Source organism: Hyla sarda, chromosome 5 (genome assembly GCF_029499605.1).
Source record: "Hyla sarda isolate aHylSar1 chromosome 5, aHylSar1.hap1, whole genome shotgun sequence".
NCBI lineage: Eukaryota > Metazoa > Chordata > Amphibia > Anura > Hylidae > Hyla > Hyla sarda.
In genome coordinates, this window is record NC_079193.1 from 330,054,853 (window position 1) to 330,076,317 (window position 21,465).

The following is a 21,465-nucleotide window of genomic DNA, read 5'->3' on the forward strand; positions in this document are numbered from 1 at the left end:
GCTGTCTAAACGGGGGTGGCCCTGCTGCTGTCTAAATTGGAGGGGCCCTGCTGTTGTCTAAATTGGGGGGCCCTGCTGCTGTCTAAATTGGGGGGCCCTGCTGCTGTCTAAACGGGGGTGGCCCTGCTGTTGTCTAAATTGGAGGGGCCCTGCTGTTGTCTAAATTGGGGGGCCCTGCTGCTGTCTAAACGGGGGGGGGGGGGGGGGGGCCTGCTGCTGTCTAAACGGGGGGGCTGCTGCTGTCTAAACGGGGGGCCTGCAGTCTATAGGGGGGGCTGCTGTCCACAGGGGGGCTGCTGCTAATGTCTGCAAGGGGATACTACCTACTATTAAAGGCAATCTTACAGCAGAGTCACCTGCACTAAATTGAATTTATAGGTAGATAGTGCAGGTGACCCGGTTTCTACCGCTGCTCACCATGTGTAAATCTGTCTCACCGCCAATGCAAATTCCCTGCTCTGTCCAATGGAGAAGAGAGAAATCTTGGCTCATACTACAGCAGTCGCCTCCATTGTACACAACAAGGACCCACATATCATACGGTAAACAGCACCAGAAACCGGGTCACCCTGCTCTCAGATTCCCTTTAAAATAAAATTACTCGTACTTGGTATCGGCGAGTACTAGAATTAAAGTATCGGTACTCGTACTCGGTCTTAAAAAAATGGTATCGGGACATCCCTAGTTTATACCATATATTTAGGAAAATGTATTATTTTGTGCTCAGTCCAGCCACTACCTATATACATCACCAGAGGAAAGTGATTAGTGTGCAGTGTGAATGTGACTACTGGGTGTGCATATCCCCATTTAAGTGAATATAGTGTCTCTGTGTGTGTAACTAAGTGACAACTCTATCTATGTGACCCCTTATCTAATTATATAACATGTTGTGAATGTGTAGACTAACACTGTGAGCTATTGTGTCCCATCGTGTCTATGTGAGATATTGGGTATGTGCAAAAAGTGTATACTCACAAAAACCAACCGTGTCACTACAAAAAACGTGAAAATTGTGTAAATGTGCATATGTGTACTATATAGTGTCCTAACCACCCCCTCTGAATTATACTACTAATGTGTTATGAATAAAGCCATAGACCATACTTTTTTTTTATTCATAATATAATAAATAAAAAAGTGCATGAATAATGCCTAAAAACCTATTCATCCCATAACAAGTTATACCATTTTTTTCCTTCTTTCCCCCTTTCTTTCTTTTTCTTTCTTGCATATCAATAAAATTATATATAAATGTGTGCATGCATCCCTTAGGAACATACGTCCATATGATGCGTACCCCCCAGGGAGACACACACACCACCGCCGAGAAAACTTTAGAAAACCACCCCCATGGATAACATAACATCTACCCCATAAGGCTGAATTCTACTTACCCCAAATAGCCGGTGAAGAGAAGTTCCTCATTCAAACCCCACGGTGCTTCCGTCTTTAGATTGTAGATCCATCTGGATTCTGCCTGTAGCAGTCTCCGTGTTTTTGGTCCATGGCGGATGTTCACTGTAATTCTCTACAAACCTGTCCCCTGTAGTCCATTTGGTTTACTGGCATGATACTTTAGAAAATGACCTGCAATAGATGTGAGAGGCTTGTGGAGTGCTGCATCTCGTTTTGCCAAAGCGATCGTAGAGCGTTGCTTCTGCACCCTTATTTGAAGTACCTGGCCCGTTTGGCCAATGTATACCTTTTTACAGGTACAGGTAATCGCATAAATCACTTGTGTAGATTTACAATTAATATATTTTTTGATCTGATATGCTCGCCCGTCCCCTGGATTCAGGAATTTTTCAGTGGGTAATACATATTGGCATATATTGCAGCCTCCACAGGGAAATGAGCCTCTTACCTTAGTACCTCTTCCCAGGTTCATCAATGGTTTCTGAAAATGGCTGCTTGAAAACAAATCTTTTAGGTTTGGAGCTCTTCTTGTCACTACTGAGTGGTTGTTTGGGATAGAACCACGGATTCTACTGTCTGATTTTAGGCTATCCCAACTTTGTTTCAGAATCCTCTTCAGGTTTCCCCACTGATTATTGTATTGGGTTACAAATTTCAGGACATCATCCTTTTTTTTTTTTCTCTCCCTTGGATGCAACAATTCTCTCCGATCTGATGCATGTGCTCTCTGGTAGGCCCTCGAGACGACCTTTTTAGGGTAACCTTGTTCCTTGAATCTAGAAGTCAAATCAAAAGATTCTTCTCTGAAATCCTCATACTCGCTGCAATTTCATTTAACTCTTAAAAATTGTCCCACTGGGATTCCATTTCTTGTATGTTCGGGTGAAATGATTTATAGTGGAGCAGGCTATTGGTGGCGGTCTTCTTCCTGTAAAGTTTCGTTTTCAGATGGTCACCTTCGTTCATCACACTTAGGTCCAAGAATTCAACTGTGTGTCGGGAGAGATGAGAAGGTCAAAAAAAATGTTTAAATCATTCTGGTTGAGGGAGGAGATGAACTCAAGACACTCCTCCCTCGAACCCTGCCAATTAAACAAAATTACATCGATAAACCTGAACCAATGTTTAAACTGTCTGAAATACTGGCATGGGTACACGTGTGCCCCCTCCCACTAACCCAAAAAGAGGTTGGCAAAGGAGGGGGCACAACGGGCACCCATCATGGTTCCAGATACCTGTAAATAAAACCGATGATCAAAAACTAAATAATTGTGACGAAGAACAAAATCCAATAAATGCAAGATAAACAAATTAAATTCCTCTTCTCCATCTCTCCAAAAAGTGAGGTGTTGCCTCAAGTCCATGGTCGTGTGCAATATTGGAGTCGCAAGTGACCAAGTAATATTCCCGTGGGATATGTAAGTCTTGTATAGTTTCAATCAAATGGCTCGAGTCTCTAATATATAATGACAGCTTTTTCTCTAATGGTTGTAAGTAATATTCTACAAACTTGCATGCCTTCTCACATAAACTTCCAATACCCGAAATTATGGGGTGCCCAGGTGGTTCTGATACTCTTTTATGCACTTTTAGGAGCATATAGAAAGTATCTATTCTTGGATCCTTTACCTGTATGAAGCTGTGTTCCCTTCTTGTTATAATTCCAGCTTCACTTGCATTATCCGATAGGTGTGCCATCTTTTTCCGGAACATGGCTGTCGGGTCAGCAGGCAAATGTTGATAGTATTGTGTATGTCCCAGTTGCCTTTCGGCTTCCTTTAAAAATTGCTCCACTGGCCAGAGAACAACGTCCCCCCCCCCCTTGTCTGCTTCTTTAATCAGAAATTTGTAGGTTTACTCACCTCATTTTCTCGCACCAGTTCCATAATGTCTTGCATCACTTGTTGACAGGGCCAGACTGGGGATGAAAACCAGCCCTGGAAATTATTGCATACCAGCCCCACAGCATCGCGTCATTGTGCCAGCAAACGGCCACCGAGCGCAGATGTATCACTTTACGTGGGGCACAGAGGAAGAGAGGGGAGGATAGGAGGGGTGCAGAGGAAGAAAGGTGAGGATAGGATGGGTGCAGAGGAAGAAAGGTGAGGATAGTAGGGGTGCAGAGGAAGAAAGGTGAGGATAGGAGGGGTGTTGAGGAAGAAAGGTGAGGATAGGAGGGGTGCAGAGGAAGAAAGGTGAGGATAGGAGGGGTCAGGGGAAGAAAGGTGAGAATAGGAGGGGTGCAGAGGAAGAAAGGTGAGAATAGGAGGGGGCAGAGGAAGAAAGGTGAGGATAGGAGGGGGTAGAAGAAGAAAGGTGAGGATAGGTGGGGTGTTGAGGAAGAAAGGTGAGGATAGGAGGGGTGCAGAGGAAGAAAGGTGAGGATAGGAGGGGTGCAGAGGAAGAAAGGTGAGGATAGGAGGGGTGCAGAGGAAGAAAGGTGAGGATAGGAGGGGTGCAGAGGAAGAATGGTGAGGATAGGAGGGGTGCAGAGGAAGAAAGGTGAGGATAGGACTCTCTTTCTATTAGATATCCCCCCCCCTTTAGGCAGGCAGATATGTTGTAAGCAGGCTTCAGCCACCAACACCTCCCTTTACACCCTCCATAGACAAATAGATCGCCCCACTTTAGGCACTCAGGTTGGCAGGCTTCACCCACCTAGCACCCCCAGCCCCCCGTCAATTTTGCTGCACAAAAAACATAGCAAAAAGTTACCTTTCACCGCACCCAGGCAGAGCCGTTCCATCCGGCGCATGAACGTCCGTGTCATCGCATAGGCGGCGTGATGACGTCATATCATTGCGCCACCCATGCCATGACACGGACGTATATAAGCAATGAAACCATATCTCAGGAACTGCTCCCCGGATGTGGAAAAGGTAAACATAATTTTAAACAGGATCACCCGCACTATAAACATGTATATTCAGGTTAGTGCAGGTGATCTAGCTGGCAGATTCCCTTTAAATATTTCCTACTATTTCCCACAGGGCTATGCCTTTGGCTCATCTCCCATTAAAGTCAATGGGAGTTACACAAATTGTATAACTTCAACGCTTCGACTGCTTTCAGCTTTTCCAACAACCACCTGCAAGCTCAAACGGGCAAAAGAAAGCTGGGAAGGCTAATTTAGGAGATAAAAAAACAAAACTGTTTATAAAATAATCTGAACCTAGAATCAAGCTGCTAACTAAATATTAGGGGCTCTTAAAAAGAATGAAGGTTGTAGGCTTAGCCTAGTAAAACATTTTAACTCAAGGTAACCACTAACATATATAAAATATTTTTTTCCAGGTCAAGAGTGTCCATAGCCTTCAAACTGGCAAAATCCTGTGTTCTGACTAGTGCTAGTCTAAAGAGAAGCTGCTTATGCAGGACTTCTGCTTTCCCATTGACTTCTTGGTTTACTTTTTTACTATGAAAGTATCACCTATATTATGGAATCAAATTATTCACAATAGTTGTTGATCACATATCACCTCCTCCCCCTCCCGGCACATTTTCCTCTGCACAAGTGACACAGCATGCCTAGAAAAGTCTGTCTTACTTAAAGTTAGGGTTTGGTGGTATACCGGTTCATACCGAATACCAACATTTTTGGGCTGCACGATATGAATTTTTCCCATACTGCAATACCGGTTGGGCCCCTCCCTCTCGGGAATGAATGAATTATCAGCCCGCTTCGCTGTCCCCACATCAGGGAACTAATCATATGTGACCCGCCAGTGCTGTTCTGCTCCCCCCATCGCTCGTGGGTCACATGATTTTGGGGGGGGGGGGTGAAACAAATACCGTTATATACCGTGGAACCGCCATAAGTTACAAAAATACCGTGATACACATATTTGGTCATACCGCCCAGCTCTACTTAAAGTCTTTCCTTCAGTAAACCTGTTCATAGGCTCCTGTGGTCGATGTGACTGTTGTGAGTTAGATCTCTGAATGCTGTCGACATCAGCTCAGGCAAAATGGCTGCCCTATTAACCATGGACAGAAAATAGAATAGAATAAAGCATCTACAATCAGGAGTAAAATCAGATTGGAAATAAAGTTTGTTCCACTATCTAGCATGTCTTGCATTCATTTTAGGGTTTTGATGACATGCCTGGCCTTTATCATAGTTGAGTCAGAGAAGCCAAGTAGGCAGTAGTGATGTTCAAGATTATATTACCTTTGTACTGGCCCAAAGAAACATGTGAGTGACACCACTGCATTACCCAAAGAAGACCTTTACTACTGTGTACAATAAATGAGCATTGTTGTCCAGTGTGGGTAAAAAAATGCATGGGGGTGCTCTGTGTTTTCAATTGAGTCAGTAGACTTCAAGTGAAAACATATACAAAAAATACATAGGCACTCACCCAATAGTAAGTAGCCTTTATTCATGCATTTAAACAAGCCTGCCGAGAGGGATGGAAAAAAAAGCTCCAGATGCAGCTGTCCCTCTTGGCGGGCTCATTTTATTGGATAAGTGCCTATGTATCTTTTTGTATATGTTTTATATTACTTTTGCTGTGGAGTATTACATTAAGCATCACAGTGGCCTTTTTTTATTATTATTTTTCTATAAAATTGATTAACTTTCTCAAATAGTAGGCTATATATAACTAATTTAGTCGTATATACCTTTTTGGGTTTAAATAGTGCTACTAGATATTGGTTTAAAGGTGTTATCCAGAAATAGGCAAACAAAACTAATTTCTTCCTAAAACAGCGCCACCACTTTCCTCAGGTTGTGTGTGGTATTGCAGCTCAGTTCCATTGAAGTGAATGGAGCCAAGTTGTAATAGCTCTGTTCCTGTTCCTTCTATTCCTGGATAACCTCTTTAAAGATATTTCTTATGGTCTTGTAATTTCTAGTTTTAAACATTTAGGTCTAATATTCAATGTACAGCAATACAGATAGTCATCTGCTGCATGCACAAGGAGTTTTACAATGGATGTATTATTTTGCTGTTGGATGTGGTTCCATTTTTCCATTCGAGCTTGTTAATACACTAGGTAATACATCCTCTTACTTCCTGTGGTTACAAGCACGCCTTTCCACCTGCACCTTGTTAGGGAACGTGTGAGGCATTACTAAGGTTTGGCCTCTGAAACTGGTTAAGGCAGACTCCAGGGCAATACATGGCTAGCAGCTATGTAAAGACTTTCTATGGTCTACAGCTATTTAGAAAACCATGCTGTAAACACTATCGATTGCAGTAGTGCTGTTATGACTAGCTAACCACATAATTTATACTTTTAACATCTAAGCCGATAAGTTATTTTATTTCTTCCCGTGAAAAAGGAAACACAACTAATTTGTATAAGGAAGACACTACCCTGACTCCGTTTTGTAATCTGCCTTTTCTCTAACTCCCTCTCCCAGAGTTTACATTGTGGGAGTAAGATCAGATAATATGCTTCTTTCAAGCTTATTATCTGCGGACTGCAGTCCTGGCCTACGTCTGGAATTTCCACAAGGATTTTCCCAAGTTCAGATTTTTTCTTTGTTAATTTAACATTTTGTAATAATAATATTATGTGTTTTGGAGATGATTGAAGCTGTCTTACTGGTAATGAAAATAACCAACAAATTATAAGTACATTACATCGTGTTATAATTATAATTATTATTATTTTTTTATAAGAAAGGTCACCTGAATATAAGCTGATCTTAGATTTTACCACTGTTAAAATGCACGGTAATAAGCTCTAATCCCTATTGGACAGGTTTAAGTTCCCTGCAGTGCCCCCACAGGGAACAGAAACCATTGCACAGTTCTGATTGAAATCAACGGGTTGTCTATGTGAGGCACAGCACAGATGTTGGGTCCTCCAAAGAAAGAAAGATAGACTTTTTTTTCCATTATGGGAGCAGCCATGTTGCCGGAGCTTTTTCTTATTTAACAGTATTTAGAGATATGCTTTACAGCAGTTACATGGACATATGAAACAATAACCCGGGGGAGACTTGTTTACTACTATAGGACAGATTAGACATGCTTTGTGATCTGTTAAGAAGTGTGCAGAGAGGGGGAGGAGGGTAGCTGTAAGCATCACCTATTGTGATTGGCTTGATTCCACCTTATCTATATACTGGTATCACTTTTTATAGTTTTCTTTAAGACAACTTGCAGCCTCCTTTCTCAGTGCTCATTCTATGGTAATGAAGCTTGTGTCCCAAAAAATGTTTAGTTCTATTACAAGCTTATTAAAGGGGTTCTCCGGTGCTTACACATCTTTTCTCCTAGCCAAAGGATAGAGGATAAGATGCCTGATCGCGGGACTCCCGCCGCTGGGGACCCCCGGGATCATGCACGCGGCACTCCGGGACTGATTACAGGCGACCACCGGGCCGGCGACGTGTGACGTCACGCCTCCGCCCCCGTCTGACGTCACGCTCCGCCCCTCAATGCAAGCCTACGGGAGGGGGCGTGATAGCTGTCACCCCGCATTTAAAAAAAAAGTCCCCCACGGCCCTCCTTAACCATTTTACTGAAATTAAAAAAATGATGGTAATAGTCGCTGTCCACCAAATCTAACGTCCTCCGCATTCACGTATCTGAAATGAGAAAAAAAGAAAAATGGGTTAGTAACACAATGCAGCGTGTTCCTAAACAGGGAGCCTCTAATTGTTGCTAAACCACAACTCCCCTCATGTGGGGCTGTAGTTAAGCAACAGCTGGAGTCTCCCTGTTTGGGAACACTGCCAGAAAGGCTCTGTTCCCATTATGCAAAACGTATAGTGTGAACAGTCAGGCTTGGACGGTGTAGCTCCACCTCCTAATGACATCACTAAGGGGCGGAGCAGTAAAAGTCGCAGGGGGGACCCCCTTTTCAATCTGTCCCTCTGCCCTTGGACTACTACTCCCATCATGGGACAGAGTCTGTACCATGATGGGAGTAGTTGTACCGCAGCGCTGAGGGATGGCACTTGCACATCCTCCAGCTGCAGCACTTTTAGGACTACTACTCCCATCATGGACAGACTCCATGATGGGAGTTATAGTCTAGGGGCTTAGGTTCAGATCGCAGCAGGTCATTCTCCAGAGACCTGCTGCGATCCGCATTTATTAAGTTACCAAGCCAGCGTCACATGGGGCTACACTGCGCTCCCTGCCAGCTCCAGGCTCCTGTATACAGCTCTTATAATTCATAATCCCCGTCTCCCAGTGGGGATTATGAATTATGAGAGCTGCATATAGGTGCCGACGGGGAGCACAGTGTAGCCGCATGTGCCGCCGGCTTGTTAACTTAACCCCTTAAGGTGAAAAAGGGCTGCGTCCTTAAGGACTGAGCCCTTTTTCGCAATTCTGACCACCGTAGCTTTACAAATTAATAACGCAAAAATGCTTTTACTGAATATTCTGATTCTGAGATAGTTTTTTCGTGACATATTTCACTTTATTTTGTTGGTAAGTTTTCGGCGTTACTTGCATCCTTTTTTGGTGAAAAATCCCCAAATTTCATGAAAATTTTTAAAATTTTGCATTTTTCTAACTTTGAAGCTCTCTACTTGTAAGGGAAATGGATATTCCCAATAAATGTTATTTTTATTCACAAATACAATATGTCCACTTTATGTTGGCATCATAAAATGGACATATTTTTGCTTTTTGAAAAAATTTGAGGGCTTCAAAGTAGAGCAGTAATTTTCAAAAATGTCATCAAAATTGCTAAATCTGAAGGGACAGATGTTACAGAACTACAACTCCCAGCATGCCTGGGCAGTCCAGGCATGCTGAGAGTTGTAGTTTGGCAACATCTGGAGGGCTACCATTTGGGCACCACTGTAACAGTGGTCTCCAAACTGTGACCCTCTGGGAGTTGCAGTTTGGCCTTCCTAGTGGTTGCCACAGTAAAGATCACTTTACTTTCACTCCCCCCCCCCCCCCACCACCATAGTTTCCCTACCTGAGCCAGGATCCAGCAGTCTCCAGCGAAGATCGGGGGGTCCCCAGGCATCTTCTCCTCCAGGTACTGGCCTCCATCTTCTGCCCATGTTCCCCTTGACATCCAGCGGTGGGCAGAACGGAGGGTCACTTCTAGCCCTCAGGATGATCAGGGCTGTCCCTGACAGCTCCGATCATCGCTATTTTCCGGGTGATCGGGTCACCAGAGACCCGTCAGCCCGGAATAGCAGAAAATCGCATGTCTGAAATGACATGCGATTTTCTGTGATCGCCGACATGGGGGTGGGGGGGTCGGTGGATGGGTCAGGACCCACTGGGCGATGTGCAGAGATGCCTGCTGAAGGATTTCAGCAGGCATTCCGGTCCGGTCCCCAACCAGCTAGTGGCGGGGACCGGAATTCCCACGGGCGTATGCATACGCCCCACGTCCTTAAGCACTCAGGATGCAGGGCGTATGCATACGCCCGGTGTCCTGGACAGGTTAATAAATGCGGATCACAGCAGGTCTCTGGAGAATGACCTGCTGCGATCTTCACCTAAGCCCCTGGACTATAACTCCCATCATGGATGGAGTCTGTCCTTGATGGGAGTAGTAGTCCTAAAAGTCCCGCAGTCGGGGGATGTGCAAGTGCCATCCCTCAGCGCTGGGGTACTACAACTACTTCCATCATGGGACAGGTTATGTCCCATGATGGGAGTAGTAGTCCAAGGGCAGAGGTGCAGATCGCAGTAAGTCATTCTCCAGAGACCTGCTGCGATCCGCTTTTATTAAGTTACAAAGCCGGCGTCACATGCAGCTCCCCCCGGCTCCTATTTGCAGCTCTCATAATTCATAATCCCCGCCGACGGGAGCTCTGATTGGTAAATAGCTATTCACCAATCAGAGCTCCCGTCTCTCGGCGGCAGGGATTATGAATTATGACAGCGTATACAGGAGCCTGGAGCCGCATGTGCCGCCAGCTTGGTAACTTAAAGCATCTGGGAGTAGTTGTAGTACCGCAGTGCTGAGGGATGGCACTTGCACATCCCCCAGCTGTGGGACTTTTAGGACTACTACACCTATCATGGACAAACTCCATCCATAGTACAGGGGCTGAGGTGCAGATCGCAGCAGGTCATTCTCCAGAGACCTGCTGCAATCCGCATTTATTAAAGGTGTATTCCGGGCAAAAATATTTTATCCCCTATCCAAAGGATAGGGGATAAGGTGTCTGATTGTGGGGGTCCCGCTGCTGAGACCCCCCGCGATCTCCCTGTAGCACCCGCATTCTATGTGAGTGCTGATTCTCCAGTTTCGGCAACCTCCAGGTTTCCAAGACTGGGGACGTGACGTGACGTCCATAGACATGAATGGAGGGGGCGTGGCGGGACGTCGCGTCCCCAGTCCCGGAAACCTGGAGGTTTCTGAAACTGGAGAATTAGCACCCGCATAGAATGCGGGTGCTACAGGGAGATCGCGGGGGGGTCTCAACAGCGGACCCCCGGCAATCAGACACCTTAAATATTTTTGCCCGGAATACCCCTTTAATAAATGCGGATCGCAGCAGGTCTCTGGAGAATGACCTGCTGCGATCTGCACCTCAGCCCCTGTACTATGGATGGAGTCTGTCCATGATGGGTGTAGTAGTCCTAAAAGTCCAGCAGCCGGGGGATGTGGAAGTGCCATCCCTTAGCGCTGCGGTACTACAACTACTCCCATCATGGACAGACTCTCCAGAGACCCACTGCAGGTCATTCTCCAGAGACCCACTGCGATCCGCATTTATTAACTGTAAAAGCCGGCGGCACATGCAGCTACACTGCGCTTCCGGCGGGGAATACTATATACAGCTGTCATCATTCATAATCCTTGCTGCCGGGAGACAGGAGCTCTGATTGGTGAAAAGCTATTCACCAGTCAGAGCTCCGATCTCCGGCGGTGGGGATTATGAATTAGGAGAGCTGTATACAGGAGCCGGCGGGGAGCACAGTGGAGCCACCGGCTTGTACAGTTAATAAGTGTGGATCGCAGTGGGTCTCTGGAGAATGACCTGCTGCGATCTGCCCCTCAGTCTCTGGACAATAACTCCCATCATGGACATGTGCTGCCGGCTTTTACAGTTAATAAATGCAGATCGCAGTGGGTCTCTGGAGAATGACCTGCTGCGACCTGCCCCTCAGCCCCCAGACTATAACTCCCATCATGGACAGAGTCGGATGCTTTCTGTCACGTTGGTACGTGTTCTCAGAGGTGGTGTATATTTGCACAAGAAAAGAGCTTTTGCGCATTTTTTTGCATAAAAAAAAACACAGTTAATGAACTTGATTCTACAGTAGAAAGTGCTCTATGGTAAACCTAACTGTAGACTTGGCTATGAAGAATTCTATCAGATTTTGGAAAAAAAGATGCAAAAAAACTCTTGTGCAAATTTTTTCATTCAAAATTAGACAATAAAAAGCTCTATATTCAATGATAAATTCCCCCTATGTTCACACAGTGAAATTTCTGTGCAGAATTTGGTGGAAATATTCCACTCGGAAATCCTGCTGCAGCAGAGTCACATTGATTTCAATGGGATTCTGCTGCACTGTGAACACAGCATAATTTCCACAGCAGATATTTCTGCCACTGAAATCCGGATTCCAGCGCCTGCAAAAAGTATAGACATGTCTATTCTTTGTGCGGAATCCGCTCGGAAATGTATTTCTGTCTGGGAGACTGCGCATTTCTGAGTGGTCACAGTGCCCGACGGAACATTCAAATGTACAGAAGGTTCGCCCATGTTTCCCGGGCAGACATTTTCTTAATTTTCAGCCATGTGAACATGTGGCCTAAATCAGAAAGCACTAATCTTCCCTAGATGGTAAAGGGGGTTGATAACATGAAGAAAATTTCCTAAGTACCCCTGTAGGCTTTGTAGTGGGACAGAAGATGCGGGGGTGATAACATGAAGAAATGTTCCTGTTCCTGAGGCACTAGATGACAGATTACAGACAGATCAATCTTTTTTAATGTTAAAGGGTAGCTCCCACCATCCTATATTTTTTTTCTGCCCCAGCCTATTGCCAATCTATCCCTAACCCCCTCCCTGCTTTTAATTTTTCTTTTTATTATATTAAAAACAACTTTTTGTCTGCCTGGTAGTGTGCTCACTACCAGGCAGACTTCCCCAGTAGGCACCACGTCACTGATGCCTGCTGGGGACAACACTTCCGCCCTTAGTTTATCTACACAAGGTGCCTCCAGCTGTTTCACCACTACAACTCCCAGCTTGCCCTGACATCTATTGGCTGTCAGGGCATGCTGGGAGTTGTAGTAGTGAAACAGCTGGAGGCACCCTGTGTAGATAAACTATAAGTTAGTGCCATGCGGCACTACGGCGCTAACCCGTTCCCTCCGTCAAACCCCCATACCCCGTTCCCTCCATCACAATCCCCCCCCCGCCCGCCTGCCCGCACATCCCGTTCCCTCCATCACAAACCCCCCGCCCCGCATACTCCGTTTCCTTCGTTCTGATACCTGCAAAGTCCGGCAGCGGGTGTGCAGGGACAGCGGCGGCGACGACATGTGCGAGAGGAGGGGCCTCCCAGCCAGTGGCCGTGGAGCCAATGCGCTCGCTCCCACCTGTCTGATTGACAGGCAGGTAGCGAGAGCAGCCTAAATGAAAAAGGACTGATTGCCAGGCCAAAATCAGTCCTTTTTCAGGCGTGACGTCACGCCAGGCTGCAGCCGGCCAGTAGGAGGGTGACCCCTAGTGGCCGGTTTTTAAACATAAATTTCACCCTGATAATCCCCCCAAAAATAATGACAATATATTAGAGAGATGTTGTAGTACATAAGTACTACAACATATCAAAAAATAAAGTTGGTGACAGTGCCCATTTAAGTTCTGTACAATAAGGTGTATGGAAGGTGGTCTGACGAAACCTGCGCATGCGGGTGAAACAGCTGTCACACTGAGCTCAACGTTTGTAGGGTCCTGCCGATCCATCCCTGTAACATTGCTGCATTATTATCCTGCATTTCACATGATTAAAGGTGACAAACCAAGTTAATGCTTTCATACATCTTCTTATACAGAACTTTGCATGAGTGCTTTCGTGCATTTGCACGGCAACGGTGTGTCCAGATCGGAGAGTTATTTAGGAACGGAATAAGTGAGAGCTGTGCTGTAACTATCTGTTCCTGCCTTCACACTAATGTTACTTGTAGTTCTCCCCTCCATTACAGCCACACAAAACCTGAAAGGTCTAAGTTAGCCTGTACATTTTCGCAGCAGCAGGGGTATATTTAAAGGCTAAATATATTTTGTCCTTGGCAGTGAAGGGGCTAAACCTACAGTCATGGCTGTAAATGTTGGCACCCCTGAAATTTTTCAAGAAAATGAAGTATTTCTCACAGAAAAGGATTGCAGTAACACGTGTTTTGCTATACACATGTTTATTCCCTTTGTGTGTATTGGAACTAAACCAAAAAACTGGAGGAAAAAATGCAAATTGGACACAATGTCACCAAACTCCAAAAATGGGCTGGACAAAATTATTGGCACCCTTAACTTAATATTTGGTTGCAAACCCTTTGAAAAATATAACTGAAATCAGTGACTTCCTATAACCATCAATAAACTTCTTACACCTCTCAGCCGGAATGTTGGACCCTTTTCCCAACAGCAATTTTAAGATCTCTCCACAGGTGTTCAATGGGATTTAGATCTGGACTCATTGCTGCCACTTCAGAACTCTCCAGCACTTTGTTGCCATCCATTTCTGGGTCCTTTTTGACATATGTTTGGGGTCATTGTCCTGCTGGAAGACCCAAGTTCTTAGGCGCAAACCCAGCTTTCTGACACTGGGCTGTACAGTGCGACCCAAAATACATTGGTAATCCTCAGATTTCATGATGCCTTTCACACATTCAAGGCACCCAGTGCCAGAGGCAGCGAAACGACCCCAAAACATCATTGAACCTCCACCATATTTCACTGTAGGTACTGTGTTCTTTTCTTTGTAGGCCTCATTCCGTTTTGGGTAAACAGTAGAATGATGTGCTTTACAAAAAAAGCTCTATCTTGGTCTTATGTGTCCACAAGACATTTTCCCAAAAGGATTTTGGCTTACTAAAGTTAATTTTGGCAAAATGTAGTTTTGCTTTTTTATGTCTGTGTCAACAGTGAGGTCCTCCTGGGTCTCCTGCCATAGTATTTAATTTCATTTAAATGTCGACGGTTAGTTTGCGCTGACACTGATGCTCCCTGAGCCCGTAGGACAACTTGAATATCTTTGGTACTTGTTTGGGGCTGGTTATCCACCATCCGGATTATCCTGCGTTGACACCTTTCATCAATTTATCTCTTCCGTCCACGCCCAGGGAGATTAGCTATGGGTTGCAAACTTCTTCATAATGTTGCGCACTGTGGAGAAATGCAAATTTAGATCTCTGGAGATGGACTTGTAACCTTGAGATTGTTGATTTTTATCCACAATTTTGGTTATCAAGTCCTCAGACCGTTCTCTTCTCCTTTCTGTTGTCCATGTTGGCGCACACAGACACACAATGCAAAGTGACCAAGTGAACTTATGTCCTTTTTATCTGCTTTCAGGTGTGATTTTTATGTTTCCCACACCTGTTACTTGCCCGAGGTGAGTTTAAAGGGGCATCACATGCTTGAAAAAAAAGGGTGCCAATAATTTTGTCCTGACTATTTTTGGAGTTTGGTGTGACATCATGTCCAATTAGCTTCTTTTTTTTCCCTCCCTTTTTTGATTTAGTTCCAATACACACAAAAGGAATAAACATGTGTATAGCAAAACATGTGTTACTGCAATCCTTTTCTGTGAGAAATACTTCATTTTGTTGAAAAATGTCAGGGGTGCCAACATTTACAGCCATGACTGTATAGCCACCAGGAGAAAGAAAGAAGACAGTCTGCACAACCCACCAACGACAATGCTGTCCATGCATTGAGTAAATGTGATTAAATCCAGCATAGCAATAGACAGATTAAATACAGTATGATGCCTCGCTTTTTCAGTGTGATCAGAGTTCATGAAGGTAACATCTAAATAGAAACAAAAAATTTAATTTATTGCTGTATACTTGGATATAGTCATTACCACGGACTTGGGAGCTTAAGTTGTCAGGGTCTCTTTTACTGATTCTACCTATATAAGCGCACTTAAACCTCCAAACTTGCTACGTAAAGGTATGTTCCTACTTAAAGGGGTACTCCGGTGAAAACCTTTTTTCTTTTAAATCAACTGGTGGCAGAAAGTTAAACACATTTGTAAATTACTTCTATTAAAAAATCTTAATCCTTCCAGTATTTATTAGCTGCTGAATGCTACAGAGGAAATTCCTTTCTTTTTGGAACACTGATAACATCACGAGCACAGTTCTCTCTGCTGACATCTCTGTCCATTTTAGCAATCATGCATAGCAGAAGCATGCTAAGAGCAGCATGGTGGCTCAGTTGTTAGCACTGCTGCCTTGCAGTGCTGGGGACCTGGGTTCAAATCCCACTAAGGACAATAAATAAAGCGTTATTATTATTATAATAACGTCAGCAGAGAGCACTGTGCTCGTGATGTCATCAGAGAGCATTCCAAAAAGAAAAGAATTTCCTCTGTAGTATTCAGCAGCTAATAAGTACAGGAAGGATTAAGATTTTTTAATAGAAGTCATTTACAAATATGTTTAACTTTCTGCCACCAATTGATTTAAAAGAAAAAAGGTTTTCACCGAAGTACCCCTTTAAGGACTTTGCACTAGACCAAGTCTATATGTCTTATTATAATTTCTAGTGTCCCTACTAGTGCATTTCGAATATTTATCGCGAATATTGCGAATATTTGCTTTTATCCCGCATATGCGCATATTCGCATATGTGATTATTCGCATATTCTTTCTTTTCACTTGTGGGCCAATTAAAATGATGCAAATACACTTGTCAGAGGTTATCAACAACATCCCTAGCAACCAATAGTAAAGTAGCCCACCCCCTCAGTTTTCTTCATCCAATACACGAATATGCGCATATAACGAATATGCGAAATTCGTGAATATAGGACGAATATTGGTCTATATATTCGCGAAATATCGCTAATTCGAATATGAGCAATGCCGCTCATCACTAGTCCTTACTAGTGTTGTCCCGACGCATTTCCTGTGTAGCCAACATCGTTCTTCAGGAAACCAGAGATAAGGGAGAGGAAGGGGACGAAAACAAGCTCAAAAGGAGTTCCTCAATGGGCCCTATTACTGGGCCTAGATATGAATCTACTATGAGACTTTATAGTTTTCTAAGCCCCCAGTTGGAAACACTGCTTGTGGCCACTCTACAAATAATCATGTTAAAATTGTATTTCCATCTCAGTTTGTTATGGATAGGGGATAACAAGCTGGAGGGGGGGGGGTCCAAATTCTGGAGATGTTTATTACTACATATAATGCAGACTTAGTTTAATTAGCAAGCACAAGAGTTATCCTAAAACTAGTAAACCTGAAGTTATTTGAGACCTTCAAATCCTGCAGCGCTTTGCATGTCTGAAGACTTAGCCTAGGCCAGTTTCTTAATAGCTTTGAGTATGGTTTATGTAAATCCAGCTAATTTTTACAGGGGTTTTTAGTGCTCACATTAATCACAAGACCAGTGGGCTCATCAGTGTATAAAGACTTTAACATTCCCTGAAGACAGGGCCTTAGTCCAGTTGACTTGGAAGCATACAAAGCCGCAAATAATTGGTTCATTTTAATGTATTATGTGAATTACTGGCATGCGGTGGGAGAACAAACATGAAGTATTTCTATTGGAAATCTTAGGTGGCAAGTTTGATTTAGCACCTCTTTCTTTATCCCTTCTCATAATTAATATTTTGTAGTTTTCACATCTTTGTGTATGTTGGCAGCTGAGCAAAAGGAGTGTCTGTAACAAGATAGCCCTTTTTATAAATGAATGTGGGTAGAGATTCCACTGCTTGCGGTGAGTCACAGAGAAACACATTTATATGCATTTCACCATGTATCATCTGTATCCATGTTTATTTTTTCAGATGTATCTTTATTTTTCTGCTCCTTCTGGTATTGCAATTATAAACCCACCCTGAAGGTATTTGTAGAAATCAACTAATTGTTCTCTAGAAAAAAATGTTTAAGGCATCTGCTCTATATACACGTAATGCCAGTGAGCATATGGTCTGGATCAGGCTGTTTAATCCCGAAGAGGAAATAGTCTTATAGGCAATGTGTTGCCTGCCCACAGTTTTATTGGTTTATAACTTTTGCTTTTTTAAGCTTATTTATCCCAAACTGTATTTGATGGTTAAAACAGTTTGGTAGTTATACAATAAGTGAAGAGTGACTGAAACCTAGAAACCCCTTTAGACATAACCAGATAGAAAGGCCCTTGACATACTCTTCAGCTCCATATGGCACCATTTCTTGCAGAAGAGACTTATTAAACTGTTTTTAATTTAATGTGCTCAAAAGTTTTCATACACTGGCGGGAATTGTGAAATGTTGCCATTGATTTAGAAAATATGACTTATCCCGCAAATAAATATGTCTTATCTTTAAAGATAGTGGAGGAGATTTATCAAAACCTGTGCAGAGGAAAGTGAAGCAGTTGGCTATAGCAATCCGATAAATGCTTTTATTTTTCAGATGCCTTTTAAAAATAAAAGAAGCGATCTGATTGGTTACTAAGGACAACTGATCAACTTTTGCTCTGCACAGGTTTTGATAAATTTCCCCCATTGGTCATATGAAGCAATTAATTATCATCATAGTTGTTTTGCACCTTGCTAAATCATACTGATATCAGAAACAACCATATGGCCCAGAACAAAAGTTTCCATACCTATCAAGCACAAAAGGTGACAAGCACAGGTTATAACAAAAATTCAATATTCTTTTCCGACACCTGAGGCTTATTAAATTGCAATTAACTTGCTGTGGGTGTAAAAACAGTCAATTAGTTTGTTAGCTATGACATGGATACGCTCAGCAGGATAGATACTGAGCCATGGAAAGCAAAAAATAGCTGTCAAAAGACATACATACCAAGGTAATTGAACTTTATAAAGATGGAAAGGGATATATATTTTATATATATTAAAGATATCAAGAGCTGGGAAAACACCAATCAGTATGTTCAATCCCTTATAAACCAGAAATTTGGGTAAGCTCTTAATACCAAGCCAAGGTCGTGTAGACCGAAAAAAAAGTTTTATCCTTAACTACCAGAAAAATTGTTCAGGATACGAAGAAAACCCCACTGGTAACCTTTAGGCGAAATACAGGCTGCTCAGGAAAAAGATGAAGAAGATTCTTTCTTTTCTATTTTTTATACATTTAGCTTCCACATATGGGTTCGACACTTTTTTTCTTAGCCATGGATATGCTTTGTGAAGTGTCCAGCTATTAATACAAAGTGTCTGCATGAGAAAAGAGAGCAATACTTATGTTTTCTGTTCTGCTACTTACTCCTTCATCACCTATTTTCACATTTACTGCAAACGTTTGAAAACATATGATGGGAAAAAGCCTTGGAGTGATTTAAGAAATAAACTATAATTTTTCGGCTGCGGAACGCTTCCATATACACCGTCACTTTGCAGATTTATAAAGCATCTGGCAGTGTTCAGAGTGAGCAATATATTGTTTTAGTGGAATACTGAAGCTTTCGCCTCTGTAACTGTTTAACTGCAGCTCTGTACTTCAGCTAGCGCTGGCTGTACATATTGAAAGCTCCAGTACAAGACAATCTAAAAATCTTGACTTTGCCTAAACTTGTTTTAGAATTTAATGTGAAACACCATGTTTCTACCCATCAGAATTTGCTGTTCCAGGGTGTGATCCAGGGTGTCCCACTGATTGGAGGCCCTATGACTCATTAATAAACATCAAGAACTGTTCCTAAGTGTCCTGGAAGAGTCCTACAGTCATGGTCATGAATGCCTGAACCAAACTAAAAATTTCTTCACAAATTCTATTTGATAGGATTTAATGGATCCTGTTCTCCAGTAGGTATTCACAATAAAAACACATTATTGAATGTTATAGTGAGACATGGGCAACACTGGCTTTAATTGACTTCATGACTGAACAAAAACGTGGTGGTCGGGGTAGCAGGGTATGCCGAGCGAGACAGCTAGGCTTGCCACCTGTACTAGCCTTTCCATTTCCCTTGCTGAGGACTACCACTGTGTGAATGGTGGAAGTCCAGTTATGGAGTACTCAACAAACATGTTATCAGGGGCTCCTGATTCTTACTAAATAATGTAGGTTAAATTTAATAAAATATATTTATTAATCTTAGTTATAGCTGATTTTGACCATCCTCCAGTAAGTGGTAAACCATGTAGATCAACAAGAAATCAAACTGCTTTAAGTGGTCACTGTAAGAATCAACACTATGACCCTAAGTGCATCTAATAGGTTTGGGGGGGTTCCCACCTATATTTCTATTATCCTAATTGGTCATTATTTAACCAAATTCGCCTTTGCTCCAGCCCTTTGAATACCAGTTAATTACATTTATCATGCCAACTATCTTAAAAAGGTTATTTCACTGATATAGTTTAATTTAACATACACCATATGGAACCAATAGGAACATTTCCTAATGTGAATGCTTGGAAACTCTCACATTCATATGTTAAGAGTACACATCCTTTCCTCATTAGCTGGAAAGTAGAGAGATTTTGGCACCGGTTCTATGTGGAAGCTTTGTGCTGCTTTTATATGAATTTTGTTTTTAGGCTTTGATGACACTGTTTAGAATAGGAAGTATCTAATAAGTCAAGCATTTTGTCTAATGTCCTGCCAGTGTATTTAATATATGCCTGGAGGTCTGAAATACTATCTTCTTCACTACAGTAATATGCATTTAATTCCCTGAAAGCAGAAGGTCGATCTTTTTAAAAAGAGACTCAAAGTACATTTTCGAATGAAGTAATTTGGAACATCTGGTGAAGGGTACACGAGTAATGTACAGTTGGTTTTTATGGTTTAATCATGATCATGTTAATGCACACCGGTAGCTAATTAAAGAAAACTTTTATTGTCTGCTTTAAATGGGTTCTACAAGGAATACAAGTAGGGTTCTGCTCATAGCACTCAATGATAAATGCTGCCTTTATAGTCACATTCAAGCAGCTGGAACTTTATGTAAAACCCAGGTCGCTTTAAATGTTTACAGATAGATGGTTTGGGTTACTTGCTTTGTTCCCATTTACAAATCTAGCCTTTATTGCCCTCCCCTCCTCAAACTGGAGTTCAGGCAAAGGAATGCTTATACCTCAGGGCATCTCTTGTATCAGTACAACAGGTGACTGCAGGCGCACAGGGATCGGTAGTTAAGCCCCAGGCGCTGTTTGAAGTTTTTCCCTTTCCAGTAGTCGCTTTAACTAATTGCCATATTTTTTTCACGGTACCCTTGGGAGAATGTTAATATACTCAATTAGTTGCAGAAGCGTGCATAATAAATCAATGTCGAGAGGATCCTGGCTTCTTTACACTTTAAAATAGTGGCAAAACACTTGCCTTGTTGGTCTCTTCAATTACCTTCATCAAACAAGTCATTCATCCAATTACCACAGTACAAGTGGTCATTATATCCTGTTGTTTTCTATAAGTATTACTTTGTATCACCAGCCAGCAGCTACACTAATCTTATTTACCTCCCTGTATCCAATTATGTAACTTTACTTGGTAGGAAGTTTCATTTTGATGTTAAATATGACAGTGTATGCAGACAGGGTAAGGCTCTGTTCATATCTTCGTTCTCATTTTCTTTGACAGAACAGAACCCATTGACTTACATTTAGGTCCATTGGGATCCATCGTGGTGTCTGACGTTTACTTATACACTTATGAAGAAATATAGATTAACACAAAATAGCTATTTACACTTAAATGGTAACAGAATAAAAGGGGTTGTGTGGCTGTCTAAGATTTTTTTTTTTTTTCAAGTAGGGGAACGTCCTGGTTTAAAATTTAAAATCAATCGGCTGACTTTTTAGCAGTGCCCCAGTCTCCACTTATCTCTACTCCCTGGTCACCCTCTTGACACACAGGAAATGTCTGCTTAGCCAATCGTTGGCTGCAGTAGTAAACTGTCCCTTGTGTTGAGACACGGACCAGAAAGTAGAGATCCGTGGGTACCTGGGC

At 42.7% G+C, this 21,465-nt stretch overlaps 1 protein-coding gene across 2 annotated transcripts in view; it reads left to right on the forward strand.

Annotated features, from left to right (window-relative positions):
* Nucleotides 1-21,465, forward strand: part of VPS13B (vacuolar protein sorting 13 homolog B) — a 1,225,788-nt gene that overhangs the window by 836,577 nt on the left and 367,746 nt on the right. The window lies entirely within an intron of this gene.